Source organism: Choristoneura fumiferana, chromosome 29 (genome assembly GCF_025370935.1).
Source record: "Choristoneura fumiferana chromosome 29, NRCan_CFum_1, whole genome shotgun sequence".
Classification (NCBI taxonomy): Eukaryota; Metazoa; Arthropoda; class Insecta; order Lepidoptera; family Tortricidae; genus Choristoneura; species Choristoneura fumiferana.
In genome coordinates, this window is record NC_133500.1 from 8,392,130 (window position 1) to 8,412,755 (window position 20,626).

General features: G+C 37.5%; 1 protein-coding gene across 4 annotated transcripts in view; it reads right to left on the bottom strand.

The window, feature by feature from the left end:
- The window catches only part of LOC141444020 (nephrin-like), a 475,083-nt gene that overhangs the window by 292,927 nt on the left and 161,530 nt on the right, over window positions 1-20,626 (bottom strand). For 2 of the 4 annotated variants that reach the window (XM_074109456.1, XM_074109457.1), the window contains one exon: window positions 1,654-1,683. The exons of the other annotated variants lie outside the window; for them this stretch is intronic. The gene's annotated coding sequence lies outside the window, so the exon portion shown is untranslated. The remainder of the gene's footprint in view (window positions 1-1,653; window positions 1,684-20,626) is intronic. 4 annotated transcript variants of the gene reach the window in all.

The following is a 20,626-nucleotide window of genomic DNA, read 5'->3' on the forward strand; positions in this document are numbered from 1 at the left end:
ATTCACGCTGTCATCGTTCATCCACACATTTATACTTTTCTACCATATATCGTTTCTAGATTTTTTTTTACCGTGCCACGACAAAACCCACTAGAAACTGACCAAATTGTACTCCGTTGGATAGAGCCATATTTTTTTGGACTCACTAACAAACCACGGATAATTACATAGCTTACTTCAAAAAATGAACTTTACACAAACGAGAATTACAGAAAGCACCAATTTATTACATTTCACATATCCTACAAGCCGTAAGCCGTGGTGGCCTAGTGGTTTGACCCATCGCCTCTCAAGCAGAGGGTCGTGGGTTCAAACCCCGGCTCGCACCTCTCAGTTTTTCGAAATTCATGTGCGGAGTTACACTTGAAATTTACCACGAGCTTTGCGGTGAAGGAAAACATCGTGAGGAAACCTGCACAAACCTACGAAGCAATTCAATGGTGTGTGTGAAGTTCCCAATCCGCACTGGGCCCGCGTGGGAACTATGGCCCAAGCCCTCTCATTCTGAGGGGAGGCCTGTGCCCTGCAGTGGGACGTATATAGGCTGGGATGATGATGATGATGATGACATATCCTACAAAACTTTCGTTTGTATAACCCGAACTTATCTGCGGCAAGATTAACGTTCCCTTTTAGGAAGAGAAAATTAAATGTCAGTAAAAAAAGGAAATGTTCCGATGTAAATTGATAACAATGTTTCATAACAGGATCCATGAGAAATGTCGTCGTTACGCTCGAGCCACTTTTTCAACGCGCAAATAACTTGGACGGATGAAGGGAATTTTTTTTCTTCTTATGACAAAGTTTGCTGTCTTGACAATTTGTTTTGTGTAACGAAATTAAAATAAACTGACAATGGGAACATATTGAAGTCGTGGTAGCTTAGAGATCTGACACGGGCTTTCAAGAAAAAACATCATGGTAGCCTTGGTTATGCCCCACTAAAGTCATCGACATAGCTCGAAGAATATGCAAGCTGAAGTGGCAATGGGCAGACCACATCGATCGAAGAATAGTTAACCGTTGGGAGAGAAAAGACCTCGAGTGGCGACCACGAAACAGAAGAAGCGTTGGCAGGCCTCCCACTAGATGGACTGACGACATCGTGAGAGTTGCGGTCAAAGGGTGGATGAAATTAGCGAGCTGTCGTTACTTTTGTTTAGCAGTGGACGTCTTCTGGCTGGTAATGAAGTAGGTAAAGGTGGATTTGCTGCCGAACCTTTTTTTTTATTCGACTGGATGGCAAACAAGCAAGTGGATCTCCTGATGGTAAGAGATCACCGCCGCCCATAAACATCTGCAACACCAGGGGTATTGCAGATGCGTTGCCAACCTAGAGGCCTAAGATGGGATACCTCAAGTGCCAGTCATTTCACTGGCTGTCTTTCCACGCCGAAACACAACAGTGCAAGCACTGCTGCTTCACGGCAGGATTAGCGAGCAAGATGTAGTAGCAATCCGGGCGGACCTTGCACAAGGTCCTACCACCTGCAAAACCAAAACCAAAACCTGTTAACCTGTTAAGTTTTTCGGAATTTTAATTCTAGCTTTACTGTTTGCAGAATTCCATGTTTACTTTATATTAGTCTAAAGCCGTATTATATCACACATCAAAAACAATATCACCTCATCCCGGTAACCTCAGACGTTTACCTTTTTCTGTATTTATCCTCAAATGTGTACCTGAAACACAAAATATCATGTAACAAAAGGGACGAATGAAATTAGTCAAGACCTCGGGACGGGTTCTAGTGAAACCTTTTTCTTGGGATAGGGTTTATTAGATTTCGGATTGAACTTTTCTGTTTATTTTAAGTCGAGAAGATTTAGGTTAGAACATATTTTGGTTCAAATGAAAAGATTTTGCCAGTTCGAATCTGACGAAACAATGACGACCGGATAGTCTAGTAGTTAGAGAACCTGACTACGAAGCTTACTGCCCCGGCTTCGATCCCCGGTCCGGGCAGGTATTTGTATGAATAACAAGAACATTTGTTCTCGACTCTTGAACGTTTAGTATGTATGTATTTATCTATATAAGTATGTTTATCCGTTGCCAAGTGCCCATAAACGATATAAACGTTTCATTCATTCATTCATAGCACGGTCAAGGACTTTAATTCATGAGCAACCATGGAACCATTTCACAGTAAAAGTCATAGTGACATAGATTTAATTAACAACAAGGAAAATCGTAACGACTTTTCCTTTGAAAAGGTTCCATGTTAATTAACGTCCTTGACCGTACAAGCTTTGGTTAGTTTGGGGCTAGAACAATTGATGGCAAGTGTCTCAAGATATTTATATAATTTCCAGCTTTCGCCACTGGCTTCGCTCGTATTAAAGGGGTAACACAGATTTACCTTCTACGACCCTGTTTTTCGTATTTTATTGTATTTGTACGTAGGATTACATGTAGGTAAATACAGATACAGACAGACGATTTCGATGAACTAAAAGAATTTCCTTGCTCACCCGCGACCTTATGATAGTTAAGCTTAAAGGTGGAGAACTGCATGATCACGCATATTTTGCATAAGCTTAGCTATCGTAAGGTCGCGGGTGAGCAAGGAAATTCTTTTAGTTCATTGATATGGATCTCCGCAAAGTAACGCCTGATTCAATAAATTAGACGATTTAAAAACAAAAATAAGTCTCTCAGCTTGTTTGTTTCTTATGTAGTCACTTAAGCAGCGACACTAGCGACATCTATGCTGTAGCCCTCATCGAGAAACTTTTTTCAGCATTCCATTGGAACTAACCGCTCACCCGGACAACAGATGTCGTTATTAAGCAATCAAATTAAGATTGTTTTTTTTGGAATCTTTTTGTATTTTTTATTTCAATTCCAAATTTTTTGTTACTTTTACGTTCATCCCGTAAAACCCATAACGAAAATACAAACTGAAATATAGATGCATAGAAAAACCAGAAAAATAAGACCAGCGCTGAAAAATAAGTCTTCTTTCAGAAAAAAATCTATGTAGGTACAATATTGACACAAAAAAGTACTATATTTAAGATACTTTCCCTACATGTGGCATAGACGCGAGACATAAAAATCTGTGGCCACTCCAATATAAATGTATTCCCATTAATTCCACTATTGGTGCTTTTACCTTAAGCAAAGATTGTTCCAATCCAAGGTATAACTACACCGAAAGTAAACAGGGGTAAACTGATCTAATCCAAACATCGCTAAGCTCACGAGCGCAGAGATGTGCCGGATATTCGTATCAGTATCCGCAGGGAAATAAGTTATCCATAATAAAAAATATATATATAATAGTACATTTTGGCTTAAGGGCGGTAAATACGGAATTACGAACGAGAGTCTATTAGAAGCCCGAAGTCGAAGACTGAGGGTTTAATGAGTCGATGTTCGTAATTCATCACATTTGCGAGTAAAATTGTATATTTGTAAAAGAGAAACTAATATTTTTTCAAAAATTGCCGATACCGCTGATTGCGCTCTTGGCAGCGCCAGCCTCCGCGCCGCCCTCCCCCTCCGCAGCATGTGCATTGGCGTGCGTGTGCAGCGCGCGCACGGGCAGCAGCGCGCCATGCATTAACAAACTCATTTACCGACCTGTTTCCATGATATGAAAATTAGTACGAGCAATGACACATGTTCTTCCTTACATACATGATTATTTCAAAAACATAAAGCGACGCCAGGGTTAGGTTACCTGTTTCCTTAAAAAAAGATCTTAAAGTATCACGCGTCTTCAAATTATAAATTGCTCTAATTGCTCTCTTTTGTAAGATAAAAATTTACTCAATGTCTGCAGCAGATCCCCATAAAATAATTGATTGATTGTATTTTGTTTCTTTTCTTTTGTACAATAAAGAGTTACTGACAGGAAAAGCGGCCGTTATTAAATTATCGAAATAATATGCAACCTCGCTAAAACATTTAGAGGCTGTTTCACCATCCATTGATTAGTCTTAACTGACGGTTAAATGTGATGCCGTCTCTATTTGTTTTATTCGAATAGACGGAGACGGCATCACATTTAACCATCAGTTAAGACTTATCAACGGATGGTGAAACAGCCCCTTAATGCTTTATGTTGCACTTGTAAACTTTTGGATAGGGCACAATAAAAGAGATTTAAAAAAAAACTGAGGCCGTATTGCCTAACTGTCATTTGACTGCGATCGCAAGCATTAGAATCTGGAATAAAATGTAGCGTACCTATTCGGTGCTAATTTCAGGTTTTCAGTTATTTAATTAACACCTTGTATAATATAGGCCGCGATATGGTGATGAGTTTTTAAACAAAGGCACATCACTACTCAAGAAGACCCAAACTAGAGCAAACTTAGTGAGGCAAGACCTTTAGGGCATAACTGTGAAAGTTTTACACATAGAGGCAAAAACGGGGAAAACTCCGCAACAATGTCCATGTCCAAATGTGTATTTATACGGTACACTTGAGGACGTGGTCAAGAGGTACACATAAAATTTAAGGTTTTTTTAACATAAAACTGACTCCTGATTATTACAAATGCATATATTTGTGAGCGAGAGCGTGCGTTCGTGTGTGTTTTTTTTAATTTATTTATTAATATTAGCACATACATAACAATATATTTACAGTACGCCAAACTGTAAAACAGTTTGTTGGCGTCGCGCTCTGATGCTAAAATTCTTGTGCAAAGTGATTTTTACTAACTACATAACTAAACATAAACACAAAATATGTATAGGTACCAACGGAAATAAGGTTTATATCCGTTTACCAATGGATAGTAGACTAAATCTCCGCCGGTACGACACAAATCACTAATAGAGATAGATAGGTACACAATGACAATATATATCCCAGATACCAATCTTGAGTAGGTAGGTTTAGTCATCATTATCATTTAATATCTTTTTCAATGCAACCGTAATCCATTTAATTTATTTATATAATCGCACAACAATTGTCACTAACAAAGGAATAGGCTGATTGTTCAAAACTTTTATATTTACACTTAAAATAACAATTGAAAAACTTCTTTATAAAAACTACTATTTTAAGTAAAATTGTTTTACTAAGAGATTTGTTTTAAAAAGATTTTGCTCTTAGTTTAAAGTGCTAGTTTTAATTAAGGTTCTAATTATAAAACAAAAACAGGTCTGTTTCACCACCTTGAACAAAGGTCGTGGTGTTTTATGAAGTAGATGTGTGAGTGACTCTAGCGGCAAATTCATACGCGATAGCCCTCATTGAGCAATTTTTCGAAATAAAAACTACCTTATGTCCTTTCCAGAGTCTCAAACTATTTCTATACCAAATAACATTTAAAACAGTTCAGCTGTTTAAACATGTAGATGTAGACTAACATACAGTAATAGTTTCTTATGTATTTATAACATTAACTACGGAGAAACAGTTTATAAATACAAAACATTTAATTTTGACTGTCTTTTTTTCTAGTATTATTTAGTGTTTTTACATTACAATGGTGCCTTATTGCATCACATAAATGTATATTTTCCTTTCTTTCATTTACCCGGTAACTTTATATTCGCTGTACCATTTTGCCCCATCGCCAGTGTACGCCCCGAAGTGCCCCATAAAAACATGCGAGGCGTGTAATACGACGAAGTGTAGTTTGCCCCTCAAGGAAGTATTGAACCTTTTTCGAGCGAAGTGACACAAGATTTCCAAAATTGGTAGATCAATGTGTACTCTTTTATATACGAGGAGGACATCGAGAATACAACTAATAGAATACTGGCTTTCAGTAAATGGAACTAAATCAATTTAGCTGTTTTTTTTTTTTAATTTATTTAGGAAACAAACGGTTACATTTCAATGCAGCAACGTACATAATATATAATTTTGAAGCGTCTTAAAAAAAATCTGAAATATTTCAGCTTTTGGGTCAGTTTAATTAAAATTAGCCGTTACCCGCGACTCCGTCCGCTTAGAATTCGGTTATCGCCATCCCGTGGGAACTATGGAATTTCCCGGGATAAAAACTATCCTATGTCCTCCCCCGGGACTCGAACTACCTGTATACCGAATTTCATCTAAATCGGTTCAGTGGTTTAGACGTGATGAAGTAACAAACAAACAGACTCACAAACTTTTACATTTATAATATTAGTGGGATCCTTAATTGCTATTGATTTTTCATTAGAATTTTAATTCAAGATGCCTTCTTTCAACATCAATCCATAAGTATATGGAAAAATTTGCCGTTAATGAGATGGTAACCTATAGGGGCCATCTATAAATACGACACACTAATTTTGACTATTTTAACACCCGTCCCCCCCTCATTATCACATGGTATACAAACCATCTGACCCCTCGCCCCTCTAAATGTGTGACGTACTTTATGGTTGACCCCTATCGGTCTTGCTTAACCTTTGGTCAGGTAGTGGGTTTTTCATACATCCACATATTCATACTTCAACGAAATTTCCGCCCTATTAGAGTAGGTACTCGATGGACTTTAGTATAGTTCGATTCAAAAGAGTTGGCACGAATGAATAGAATCATGATAATGTCTATGTACTCGTATGTATCACAAAAAGATTAAATAAAGATTGATTCAATAAGTGAAAAGCATGTTATAAGAAGATATATGTATTTGTTTACAAAATGCGTGTTACAAAATAACCCGTAAAAATATTATAATATCATCGAAGCGGATAATATTTGAAGAGTGCCCTCGGTTTCCTTAGGATCCAATCATCAGATCCTGATTTGGTGCTTATGGGACATGCTACCACCATCTTGCTCGCTAATCCTGCCGTGAAGCAGCAGTGCTTGCACTGTTGTGTTTCGGCGTGGAGAGTAAGACAGCCGGTGAAATTTCTGGCACGTGAGGTATCCCATCTTAGGCCTCTAGGTTGGCAACGCGTCTGCAATACCCCTGGTGTTGCAGACGTTTATGGGCGGTGGTGATCTCTTACCATCAGGAGACCCACTTGCTGGTTTGCCATCCAGTCGAATAAAAAAAAAATTGAAATCGGTTCATAAAGTTCTGAAGTAACAAATGTTAAAAAAATACAACCGAATTGATAACCTCCTCCTTTTTTTGAAGTCGGTTAACAAATAAACAGACTTACAAACTTTCGCATTTATAATATACCCTACTACTACCGCCGCTATACTAACCGTTACCCGCGACTCCGTCCGCGCAGAATTCGTTTATCGCTATATCCCGCGGGAACTATGCAATTTTCGGATAAAAACTATAAGTATGTTTATCCGTTGCTTAGTGTCCATAGTACAAGCTTTGCTTAGTTTGGGAATAGGTCAATTGGTGTCAAGTGTCCCATGATATTTATTTTTATTCATTATTTACTTTCGTACAGTTCATTCATGTTATATTTGTGGATCGACCTATAACAGTATAAGCATATCTCTTCGCAGCCCTCCAATCCATACTTTAACAAACATCCTCTAATCTATCTCAAACACATCCCTAGCACCCCCTTCCCACCTTTACCTAATTCTACCTCCATCTTCAATAGAGAGTTGTCTTTCTATCCATGCATTTAAGTCTAATTCCGAGGATTGGTCTGCAACAGAACGCATGTGCTATAAATATACCTGTCAGTTTGTGTATCAGGGGTTTAGTCACAACGCGTTTTGATGGAAACATACGGTGACAAATAATAGCGAACTATAAATCACGACCAGATGGCCAAGTGGTTAGAAAACCTGACTACGAAGCTTGAGGTCCCGGGAACGATCCCTGGCCAGGGCAAATATATTTGTATGAATAATGCGAATATTTGGTCATAATTAATATGTATTTAAGTCTATATAAGTATGTTTATCCGTTGCCTAGTATCCATAGTACTTTGCTTAGTTTTGGAATAGGTCAATTGGTGTTAAAGTGTCCCATGATATTCTGCCCCGACCAGGAATCGACTCCGGGACCCCAAGCTTTGTTCCCTAACCTTTATACTATCTGGTTTTCCTCAATGACGAACTTCAAAATGAAATAAATAAAATCAAAACTTTTAATCTGCAAGTAGCTCGCAAAATGCTCTTTTACGTGTCACTTATTTGCTACCAGCGTATTTTGGAAGACCACAATTGCCAAGAAGAATGCGTCGCAAGAAACTTGGTAGAAAAATCATTTTTCTCAACCCGCCGAATGAATAATGCATCATTGCATTATTCATGCATCTTATTTGATATTTAATAATCTCTTCATTTACACTTTGATTATTTAATTCAAAATTGCAGGGCTCGACTTGATTTATTTGATATCTCTAATATTCAAATTTTCGATTTAAATTTGAAATGTGAATGAACGCCACGTGAATCCAATTGTTTTTCGATGAGTCTGTATAAATTTCTTGCAGAAATCAGTTTTTGCAGAAATTTTCTGACATTACATTTTCCAAGTTCGCAAATAGTGAATGCGTTTGAACACTGATTTAATCCTACGAGTAATCCTACTAATATCATAAATGTGAAAGTTTATGAGTGAGTGGGTGAGTTTGTGAGTGAGTGAGTATGTTTGTTGCTTCTTCACGCTGAAACGGCTGGACGGATTTGGATGAAATTTGGCAAAAACTTAGTTTATAACCTGGAATAAAACATAGGTTACTTTTTATCTCGATATTCCCACGGGATAGGGATAAAATCTCGAAGCAACAACCGCTGGGCTTAGAGTCATGAAATTTGACATGATTGTTTTTAATGTAGGTAACGCCAATGAAAACCACGATTTAATTTTCGGGAATTCCCACGGACATTTTATAAAATCCCAAAATTTCAATTCAGCTGCGAAGCTTCGGGTAAACACTAGTTTAGAATAAAATCTAGACGGTAAGATCGGTCTATGAACTACAATTAGGTATTTTGCTCACCTGCGACTTTACGATAGCTGTAATACGTCAATGCAACAAATGTGTGTTCATGCAGCTCCTCCGCCTCCACCCTGTAAAAAAACACACATCACACAAACCCAACTATCACCACCACCACACTACGCTAACGTGTTTCGAACTCAACCAGAGGTCATTATCAGGGCAACACAATACAAGAGAAGCTGCATGAAAATTTGTTACATGCAATGGGCGTAGCTATCATAAAGTCACGAGTGAGCAAAGTAATTATTTTTATAAAAGAAACGAATGAATGTTCCCGAGTCTTAAGTGTTTAATGTACTTACATACTTGGTTTGGATAGGTATTAAAATAAATGTAAACAAACTTCTGCTGCCAGATTTGGTACATTCAAGGTTTTTTATACATTTTACTTATCTATCATTGTAATACATACTAGACTAGTGCATTTCAATACAGAAATGTAAATGTTTAGATTGTTTATTTGGGGAATTTCAATATTTAAGACACCAATTGACATTGTTTTGTTTACATTTAGTTAAATACGAGTACCTATCCAAACCAAGTAAAGGCATGTATCTATTTAAGGCATGTTTGCACAAGGTCAAGCTAGAAAACGTTCACGAATAAAAGCTTTTTTAGCCCCGCCCCGACGCAAAAAGAGGGGTGTTATAACTTGTAAGTTTAACCAGTATGTGTGTCTGTGTTTCTGTCTGTGGCACCGTAGCTCTTAAACGGGTGGACCAATTTGAATGCGGTTTTTTATTTCAAATCAGGTTTGCTAGCAAATGGTTCTTATTAACGAAACAATTTGAACGACAAGTTGCCACCTGCACTAACGGTCGCCCACAACTCCCACGATGTTGTCGGTCCTAGTGGGAAGCCTGCCAACGTTACTTCTAGACAAGAATTACATGGAGCAAATAAAGTTATCTATAACGACAGAAAAATGCCACATTGTACTAAAACGAAAACATCAACGGAATATTTGCGATGGTCCAAATTCCACAAAATAAAGAACTAAACTTATCGACACATCTCAAGTCCTAATACCAGTTTAAAAATGAAACTATGCATAACTTTTTAGGGTTCCGTAGTCAACTAGCAACCTTTATAGTTTCGCCATGTCTGTCCGTCTGTCTGTCTGTCTGTACGCGGCTAAGCTCAGAGGCCGTTAGTACTAGAAAACTGTTTTGGCATGAATATAAATGTCACGCCGACAAAGTGGTATAAAAATAGTTATTTATGTGACTGATACATAATGCCTCATTATGTACAGTCGCATACAGCATATACATCGCGGTATACAGGTAATACATACCCTGGATTAACATATAGGCTACTTTTTATCCCGAAATAATTTATGGTTCCTGTGGGATTAAAAAGGTTTACACTACATATACCAATGAAGCCGTGGTGGCCTAGTGGTTTGACCTATCGCCTCTCAAACAGAGGGTCGTGGGTTCAAACCCCGGCTCGCACCTCTGAGTTTTTCGAAATTCATGTGCGGAATTACATTTGAAATTTACCACGAGCTTTGCGGTGAAGGAAAACATCGTGAGGAAACCTGCACAAACCTGCGAAGAAATTCAATGGTGCGTGTGAAGTTCCCAATCCGCACTGGGCCCGCGTGGGAACTATGGGCCCAAGCCCTCTTGTTCTGAGAGGAGGCCTGTGCCCAGCAGTGGGACGTATATAGGCTGGGATGACATATACCAATACTGCGCGAGCGAAGCCGCGGGCAAAAGCTAGTATACTAATAATATTCTTAAACCTGCCCAAATTGAAAAATTTAATTGAAGTGTCATTCACCAACCAAAGATACTAAATTGCATTTCTAATATTTAAAAAGTAGTAAGTATAATATTTACGAAATCATAAATGAAGACAATCACAAACTAACGTATTGAACCAGATAGAATTACTTTTTTTATCGGTAAAATTGAAAGTCGTTTTCTGAACTTCGATAGTCAATTTCTATTCAATTCGGGGCCACGGGTTATTTGCTAAGAAACAGCTAAAGAATTTATGTCTATTTGAAATTCTGGTACTTTGATCTTGCTGACTGTTGTTTGATTGTAATGTTGTAACGGTTCCCCTTTTTTACGCATATATTTTCATATCATAATTCGGCTTTGCATAATCTGTTTACGCATAATAAATAGTATTTGTGCCGAAACTGTTTTCGCATAATTATATTACGCAGAATTCTTTAACGAATAACCAATGTAAGCCGAATAGGGTTTACGCATAATTTTGCTGATTCCGAATATTGTTTAGGTAGAAAATGACTTACGCAGAAATTAGTTACACAGAAAGTTACTTTCGCATAAAGTAATTTGCCGATATAATAAAATGAGTATCTTATAATATTACAACAGAAACGATGACATCCCGAATAGTTCAGTTTCAGAAGAAAAAGTCGTTCGTCCATATGTAACAGTTGGAAATTAAATCATTTGGAAAATATATTTTCGGCGAAAAGACAGAATCCTCCAATCGTCTATATATAGGTACTCAATTTGGGCCGGTAATTGTTCCCATGTGTTTTCAATTCTGTCATTAGATCCAACCAAAGCATGTATCTACATATAATGTTGGTTGAACTGAGGTGTTTACGTATGATTATCCCTCGACTCACAAAGCATTGACATGGACAGCAATGATCCTAAAGCTGGTATAAATTTAGAATAGCATTTGATGCCAAACAAGTTATGCTGCAACACTATGCCGAGTGGGGCCCAATTAATACTATTTGATTCGATTAACGTTATAGGTAATTAAGATTGGTTTTTTGGAATCTTTTTGTATTTTTTATTTCAATTCCAAATTTTTACTTTTACGGTCATTCCGTAAAACCTAAATTGAAAATACAAACTGAAATATAGATGCACAGAAAAACCAGAAAAATAAGACCAGCACTGGGAATCGAACCCAGGTCCTCGGCATTCCGTGCCACGTGCTATACCGCTACACCACTGCTGGACAACGGTACAGACACGAATTTCCCCTATGCACCACATATCTCAGCTTGTTTGTTTCTTTGTGTTTTTCTGTGTTTTATATTTCAGTTTGTATTTTTAAGTTATAGGTAATGATAAAGAGGTTGCAATGTGCATAATCTCTTGTGCGACTAAATTATCTTGTATGGGTAAACATATCCTTTATTTTTCCATTTTCTAGTATGAAGTACCAACTGGATTATTTTGAAAAAAATATATATTGTAGGCCTTTATATAAGCAATTACCTAACTTAAAAACTGTTGGAAAGAAAACAACTGTAGTTTTATTTCCTACATTTATCCAAGTTTTTTTTTGGAAATAAAAATATCATTTAAAGAATATGTGAGTCTCTATACATAAATTACTGTACTAAAAGATTACGTAGTTCGCATTAGCCAATGAGGAAAAAAAAACATTTTTGTGAAAAGTTAAAAAAAAAACATATCTCAGAAAATAACAAAGATAGGAAGCTGAAACTTACAGGAAATATTACTTGTCATGAGGGCTCTAATAAAAAAAAAATACAGCGAACGTTTGGTGAAAGGGCCGCTTTTCCATGCAAACACGACGGCTACGCTCTTTCTGCTTAAAGGCAGAACACCCTCTCCAATATAAACATAGGTGTCGGTAGACCTCCAACAAGCTGGAGCGACGACCTGGTTAAGATCGCGGGATCGCGGTGGATGCGGGAAGCACAAGACCTGTCTGAGTGGAGAGCCTCGGAGAAGGGAGCCTTGGGTTATATTCAAGGAATTGTCACGCGATGTCTGTGAAGGTGTTCAACCATTTATTTGAACGTATACGACGTGTTACAGTCGTTGTCAAATTTAAAAACGAATTGCGTATCTGGCTGAGGGAAATGTCTTTTTACTCTATTAAGGATTATTTGAGCTATGACACCAAAGTATTGATATAATGGATTATTGTGCCTACTTAAATTATTGATTTGTAATAAATTGCTAGGACATTTAATAATACCTAATAATAATAATAATATTTTAGAAATCTATTACCCAATACTAATATTTGCGTGCTAGATCTGGCTAAGTGTTGGCTGGGTAAGTGTGTGCTATTTAACCCTTAGATTAAGACCATTGTAATCCACACTTAAAACGAATAAATGAATATGAATATATGAGGCCTATGTCCAGCAGTGGACGTCATTCGGCTGACATGGTGATGATGATGATAAACATGAGCTATCTTAACCTCCACAAAACCCGTGTTACCCCAACTTCAATTGTCGTCCCACAAGCGCTATCAAAACAAAATAAAAGGTTACATAAACGCGAAAATTGGGTGTTAAAGAGTGAACATTCTTTAATTTAAATAGCAGCATGCCTCGAATAAATCAGTCGGCGGGTAAAGCTGGGATAAGGACAGCGAAGTCGGGAATTTCCCTCGGGGTTCCGTACTTTTATATTTGCATAAGCCATGTTTGTTTCATATTGGTGCTACACGTCATACTCGGAGACCTAAATTCTATACAAGATCAGTCTGCGTGACACATAAATGTATATTTATTTTACAAAAGAAAATAAACAAAATACAATTGACAAACTTTAAAATAAAATAAAAACTTTAAAATTGTTAATTTTTGGTAATTTTCAATAATAATTAAAACCGCGCCTAGCCCTAAACTACGAAGTGCAAAATTCAAACTTCGCATCTTGCCGTCCCGCTTACGCTAATATTATTTAATACGAGAATGAGAGGGACGAGGACGGTACGATACGAACTTCGATTTTAGAATTTCGTAGTAGCCCCCCTGGATCTTTATAACGACGATATGTTGCTGCAATTGGGTAATTTCATGGGTAAAAAAAAATATTGTTCCATTTTGTCTGTCGGTCCGGTTATCACAAAATATTGGACACGTGTTTCTTTTGTCAATCTACCAATAACCTAACCAAAAAAAGTTGAAAAACCCCCGACTTTGTCACTTCAAAGTACAATATCTCAAAAACGGCTGAATCGATTTTGATGAAACATGTCTCAGAACCATCGCTATAGAAAACCTGCTTTCAAATAAAAAAACCGCATCCAAATCGGTCCACCCGTTTAAGAGCTACGGTGCCACAGACAGATAGACACACAGACATACAGACACAGACACACATAGCGGTCAAACTTATAACAACCCTCTTCTTGCGTCGGGGGTTAAAAATACCTAGGATCTTCTAATTGACAACCTAAACGTCAAACCACTAGGAGCTTTAGTACTAGGCAAAAGTTTTGCTCCTGCATTTTTTTTTACTTTAATTTAAACCAATGTAACTATTTACCCGCGGAACCCTATAAGTGGGCGACGAAATAAAAGCGTTAAATGAGGCAGAAAGGGATAAACATATATACTTTTTCACGCCCGAGCTATTTCCTTACATTTTTACGTATATGCTGGCGGAGAATAATTCAGAAGGATTTAAAAATGGGAGGATTGAAAAACCATGGTAACCTAGTGGACTGACTCAAGGACTCTCAAGCAGAGTTGTTATTTTTCATTTTTTTTCGATGCAATGTTTTTGTTTAATTTTATCGGTTGTTATTTTTTAATTTAGTGAGTGAGTGTATAACAGTTGTAATAACTAATTAAGTTTACGTACTAATTTCTATGATTTTGAAGTCTTATACATATATTATGTTTCATATTTTACCAATTATCTATGTAGTCTTTCGCGCATTACGACATTGGATTCTATTATGAACACGGCTGTATCGTAATGATATTTCATACATCATTACAGCACGGGAGGGGGGGGGGGGCGCACGAGCAGCAGCACGTCGCGCGCGCAGCGGGCGCAGCTCGTTGGGCAGTCATACCTACATAGTTAGACATACCTACTTAGAGTTAATGCAGGCCATTCTCAATGGATCTTGAACACATGATAGAGGATTTCATATATGGATATAGATAAAATATTGTATGCAACTGTACGTAATTAGGCCTTAAAACACTCATGTGACCCTATTATGAAACTCGGGTACGCCTCGTTTCATAAACCCACACTCGTGTTTTAAGGACCCCTATTACGATACAGTTGCATAAAATACTATTATAGAGATCTGAGGGTCACCGACGCTGCTGGCTTTTCAGCCATCAGCTGCTGGAGTGTTTTAAGGCTTCAGCATTATGCTGAGCCAGTGTCCGATTTGCAACCGCAATGATGCATAGTATCCTTCGTGTTGTCTATTTACACAATAATACTGTTGAATCTTGTGTTGTGAATAAATGTATTTTCTTTCAGAGGATCGTGGATACAAAGCCCGGGCTCGCTTTGACATTTTTCGGAATTTGGGTGCAAAATTGCATTTTAAATTTGCCATGAGCTTTTCGGAGACGGAAAATATTGTGCGGAAGTTTAATGGCGTATGAGAAGTTGCTAGCAAGCTGTTTGGGTGTTGCCTTATAATTATGTTTACACAAGCTTTTACCCGTGGCTTTGCACACATAAATCTAGTATATGGGTAATAAAGTTAAAGTGAAATTCGGGGATTTCAGAGAATAATCTGTGTGAATTCGCAAAAAAATTGGTTTATGTATGATGTAAAAATTTCGCATCAAATGTCATGACATGACTAATCGTTGAAATTTTGGAATTTTATTCCAATAAACAAAAAGTTTATGTTTTAGATAAAATGTAATGTTTTTCCATGTTACCAACAGCTACTAATATACTAAATTTCATCGAATTTCGTCCAGCCGTGTTAGCGTGAAGGAGTGACATACACACGCTTGCAGCACGTAATGAAAGGAAATATGAAATGAAATATCATTATGCGAGAACACAGTTAACAAGTTATATATTATATACTCGTAACTACACTATGATCTGCCTCATAGGTAAGCTACATGTACATATATAACTACAACTTTTTATATTTATAATATTTTACAAATCAGCTTTTCCAGCAGTCCTAAATAACAGTTTCACAGGGAATGGTTTTAACTTCACATTTGGTAAACTTTAACGAATTTGGAATACAATTTACAGCACGGTTTTACATTAATAAAAATCCTTATTTATAATATCTGCGTGAAATTATTTAAGAAGTAAACCTTATTAAACCAAAGTGAAATGCGGACCGTCTCTAGAGTATTGCGGGCACGTCATTTTATACAAAAGTCCCGAGGAACGGACGAAAAAATCTTAATAACCACATTTACTCGATACCACGAAGTACCGAAGTTACTTCACATTTTATTTATCCAAGCTTTTTAATATGAATTAGCCCCTTTGCTTATTGAAAGAGTGCTTTTCGAGGACCCTCAAGTTGTCAAAAGCCCAAAAGCTCCGTTAGAAAGGGCTCGAATTACACAAATTGCTGTTTAGTGATGAAAAGGTTCTCATAACAGTTGGTTTGCTTTGAGAGTTCAATAGAAGAATATTTTAAGGGTATTTTATAAATACAGTATGTATTATGAATAAAGGTTTCTACCCACATCGTATCATGCCAATGTCCGTATTAGGAACGTGTCGTGAACGAAAGGTCAAACGCAAACATGACACGCGACAAGGCGACGGTTGGTTACGAAACGTGGTGGTGGGCATAGTCCAGGGATGCACAGACCGCGGCCCGCGAGCCGTATGTGGCCCGCAGTAGATGTACGTGCGGCCCGCCAACGACCTAATAGAAATAGCAAGCGAAACTATGATCATTTTAGTTGTTTTTAGGCCTTAGTTTTTCATTATATCTACATATCCAAAAATTATTAAAATTAGACTACGTTTAAGGGGGGAAAACGTTATCGCTTTTTGTATGAAAATTTATAGCTACACAATCCTCTTAATAAGTTTGTGCATAGTCCCTGGCATAGTCTCTTTCTATAAAAATAATATATTTTTGCCTGACACGTTTCTTTTACGATCATGGTATGATACGGTGTAACGAGTAGAGAGACCTTTAACTACAAATATAGGATTACACTAGATTACGCAAATGCATCTACTTCGCGTGTCCGAACCCCGACCAAACGTCGGGGTTGGCCCCATACAAAGACTGACCGCTAACTGACTAATCATGACTAGTGACTGACTCGAGCCCCACGGCGCGGGCGGGCGGCGCATTTGAATCGATTTTGCGCGGACATCGGGGAATTCACATCGCTAATACGCGCTTGAGATGTCACAGTAGATATAAAAAAGTGACACGCTTGTTTTCATACAGATTGAGGTGTTTGCGTCATCTAGTGTAATCTATATCTGTGCCTTTAACATCGATAAGTCAAAGGCTGCTAGAAATTTGATATGAAGGTAGCATTTCTACCTCAATCAATTACAAAAATCTGCAAATCATAATTCTTCATGTCTGTTTTTCTATATACTCGTATCAATAAACCATCTAAAATGACCCCACACTTTTCTTTCATCTAATAAAAAAAAATACATGATAACATTCCTCAAAAGTAACTCAATATAAATTCTTGTACCTAAATTGTCATTTATGTAAATTAAAATTTAGGTAAGAGTAATATTATATTGAATCCTACTAATATTATAAATGCAAAAGTTTGTGAGTGTTTGTGTATGTTTGTAACTCCTTCACACAAAAACGGCAGGGCGGATTTGGATGAAATTTGGTAGGCAGATAGAAGGGCTTCTGGAATAACACATAGGCTACTTCTCATCCCGATATTCCCACAAGATAGGGATAAAATTTCGAAATTTCAACCGCTGTGCTTGATCTATTTATTTAAAACATAAAATATTTTTAATATTGTAATGGTCACTATGGTGCGTGTGAAGTTCCCAATCCGCACTGGGCCCGCGTGGGAACTATGGCCCAAGCCCTCTTGTTCTGAGAGGAGGCCTGTGCCCAGCAGTGGGACGTATATAGGCTGGGATGATGATGATGATGAATGGTCACTATAAGATATTGTTAGGTTAGCTAATTAGGTACCTACGTAATAACTTAAGACAGAGGACCCCTGAATAAATTAGCCGACTTGGTATTCCTTACGCATGGATCTCACAAATTTTTATGGGCACCCTGCCCTATAACAGCGACTTGGGTGATATTTGTAAATATAGATTTTTAGGTAATTTATTGAATCAGGCGTTACTTTGCGGAGGTCCATATCAATGAACTAAAATAATTTCCTTGCTCACCCGCGACCTTACGATAGCTAAGCGTATGCAAAATATGCGTGTTCATGCAGTTCCTCCACCTCCACACTGTAAGAACACACACAAATCACACAAACCCATCTATCACCACCACCACACTACACTGACGCGTTTCGAACTCAAACAGAGCTCATCTTCAGAGTGACACAACCGTACACCAAGCTACCAGTTGTTAGACTAACGAACCACAACCACCGTTTTAACTTGTCACTGTAACTCCCCAAGTACCCACATACGTTTTATGAAACAAAACAAAACTACCCACAAATTATTAATATTTTTTTTTAACCGTCCTTCAAAAAAAAAAATCAAGGTAGTTTTGAAGGACGGTCATATTTTGCATAAGCTTAGCTATCGTAAGGTCGCGGGTGAGCAAGGAAATTATTTTAGTTCATAGATTTTTAGGATTAGAGTAAGTTAGTTTTAGTTCTTTTTTTATTTATTTCTGTTACAGTGTATCAAAACTCATTACTGAATTGCGAGACTTGTTTTTTTACAAATTATTCTTTTGACGGCATTAGATATTTTGTAGTTATACATCTTGTGAGACGCGCCCGGCTGGATCAGATCAATCAAATAAGCAGATAGATACAGTTACCATATTTGCGTTCTCCTTTGTTGGTTTTGAAATGTCTTTGATAAATCAATTACTCTAAGTTCGCTTAACGGAAACGTCTGTTCAATCAGCATAATTAATATGCTGTTGAACTATCTGATTGATTAGCACGCAACGCCGGGGAATTGATTTCTAAGTCGTTCTCGTGTAATTGTTCAACGTCAGTTTGTGTAAATGAGTTTGTAAGTTAAATGAGTAAGTCTAACAAAGTTTGCTTTTTACGTTTCAATTAAGACAGGTAAGTAGAGTGAATGAAACGGAATCCTAAATAAATAAATCTCACAAGACAATTGACCTAATGGCAACGGTTGATCAATACATATTGAACAGCCAACTTTCCAGCAAAGGTTGCCTGAAAGAGATCGCTCTTAAGCGATAAGGCCGCCTATTGCTCACCTTGTAATTTTTTTTTCTCTGTGTATCTGTTTTCTGTATGTCTGGTGTACAATAAAGAGTCTTTGTATTGTATTGTTACGTGTGGAGTATTTTTTGAACCTGAAGCCTCGTAGTCAAGTTCTCTAACCATTGGGCTATCCGGTCATCCAAGTCATCTGAATGACATAGTTATTCAAAAATTGGTAATTCATTTGTATGTAAATTTCATTTTCTATCACCTCTTTCCGAGCGCGTATTTAAGATTTAGATCAGGTTAAAGTTATTTCTTTGATTTTAATTTAGTTTTTTTATCTAACTATACTTATCAATACATCCAATGGATATTATAGTTTTAAGTATTATTTGTAATCCTTGCGAGGAATGTTTTGACTGTGTATTTTAATTTCTTTCTTGTATTTTTTTCTCGACTGAGTATGACATGGTTAATATTTGTCTCCTGAAATATTTTGTAAAGTATGCTGCCACGTGCAGCACTTAACCTCTCCATTTGTGCCAATAACCGGCAAAATGTGTGCGACTACCTAATATACTAAGAAGCACATTGTACCACATTTTATGGATATAAAAAAACTTTAACTTTTAACTTAAAGTTGATTTGAAAGTTTCATTTTATAACGGGGATGGGTTGCGAACTATTGTGCTTGAATGTGCAATTTTTTGCTTGTCTCAAATAGCGCCCTCGGAGCTAAGTAAGTCATTTATTTCATCATCATCATCCCAGCCTATATACGTCCTACTGCTGGGCACAGGCCTCCTCTCAGAACAAGAGGGCTTGGGCCATAGTTCCCACGCGGGCCCAGTGCGGATTGGGAACTTCACACGCACCATTGAATTTCTTCGCAGGTTTGTGCAGGTTTCCTCACGATGTTTTCCTTCACCGCAGAGCTCGTGGTAAATTTCAAATGTAATTCCGCACATGAATTTCGAAAAACTCAGAGGTGCGAGCCGGGGTTTGAACCCACGACCCTCTGTTTGAGAGGCGATAGGTCAAACCACTAGGCCACCACGGCTTAGTCATTTATTTACTGAAACATATTACCTAAAGATAAGTAAGGAAAATAGCAAGCGTAACCAATTCCCTGGGCCGCTATTGACAAAACTGAGTCTCTACATAAGGTAAATTCTTATTTATAATTCAAAAGCTAGATCGAGAAACTGTGAATACTTTATGAAGCACAACAAAGAGGTTCTACGTATTACGGGACAAATAAAAAAGATACCTAATGTACTGCACTCAAACGAGTGGCCTTGCCTTATCATTATTTGTTGACTTCAAAAACGAGACGATAACAAATAATAAGACAGCCTTTATTTAAGGGCCTACCTGAGTAAGCCCTAAGACATCGAAAATAATCGAATGGGCAGCGTTCGGGAAACTCCGTGATGTCTTCTGCCTCAGATCAAATAAAAACTAAAGATAGGGCGCTGCGAACAACGAAGTGAGGCCGGTCAAACTACACCAATCCGTGTGCTAACACAGTGGCACGCACACACTTGCAACCAAACTACACCAAAACCTTATTACTTAACATAAAACGTCAACACTAGTGTTGCCATTATAATATTGTAGTTACCCTATTAGGTATTGGGTAAAAGCCGCCTATGTAATATAATCTTTTTTTATTAATTCTATTCTTTATTAACACGCCTTAAAACGTGAGAAAGTGACAC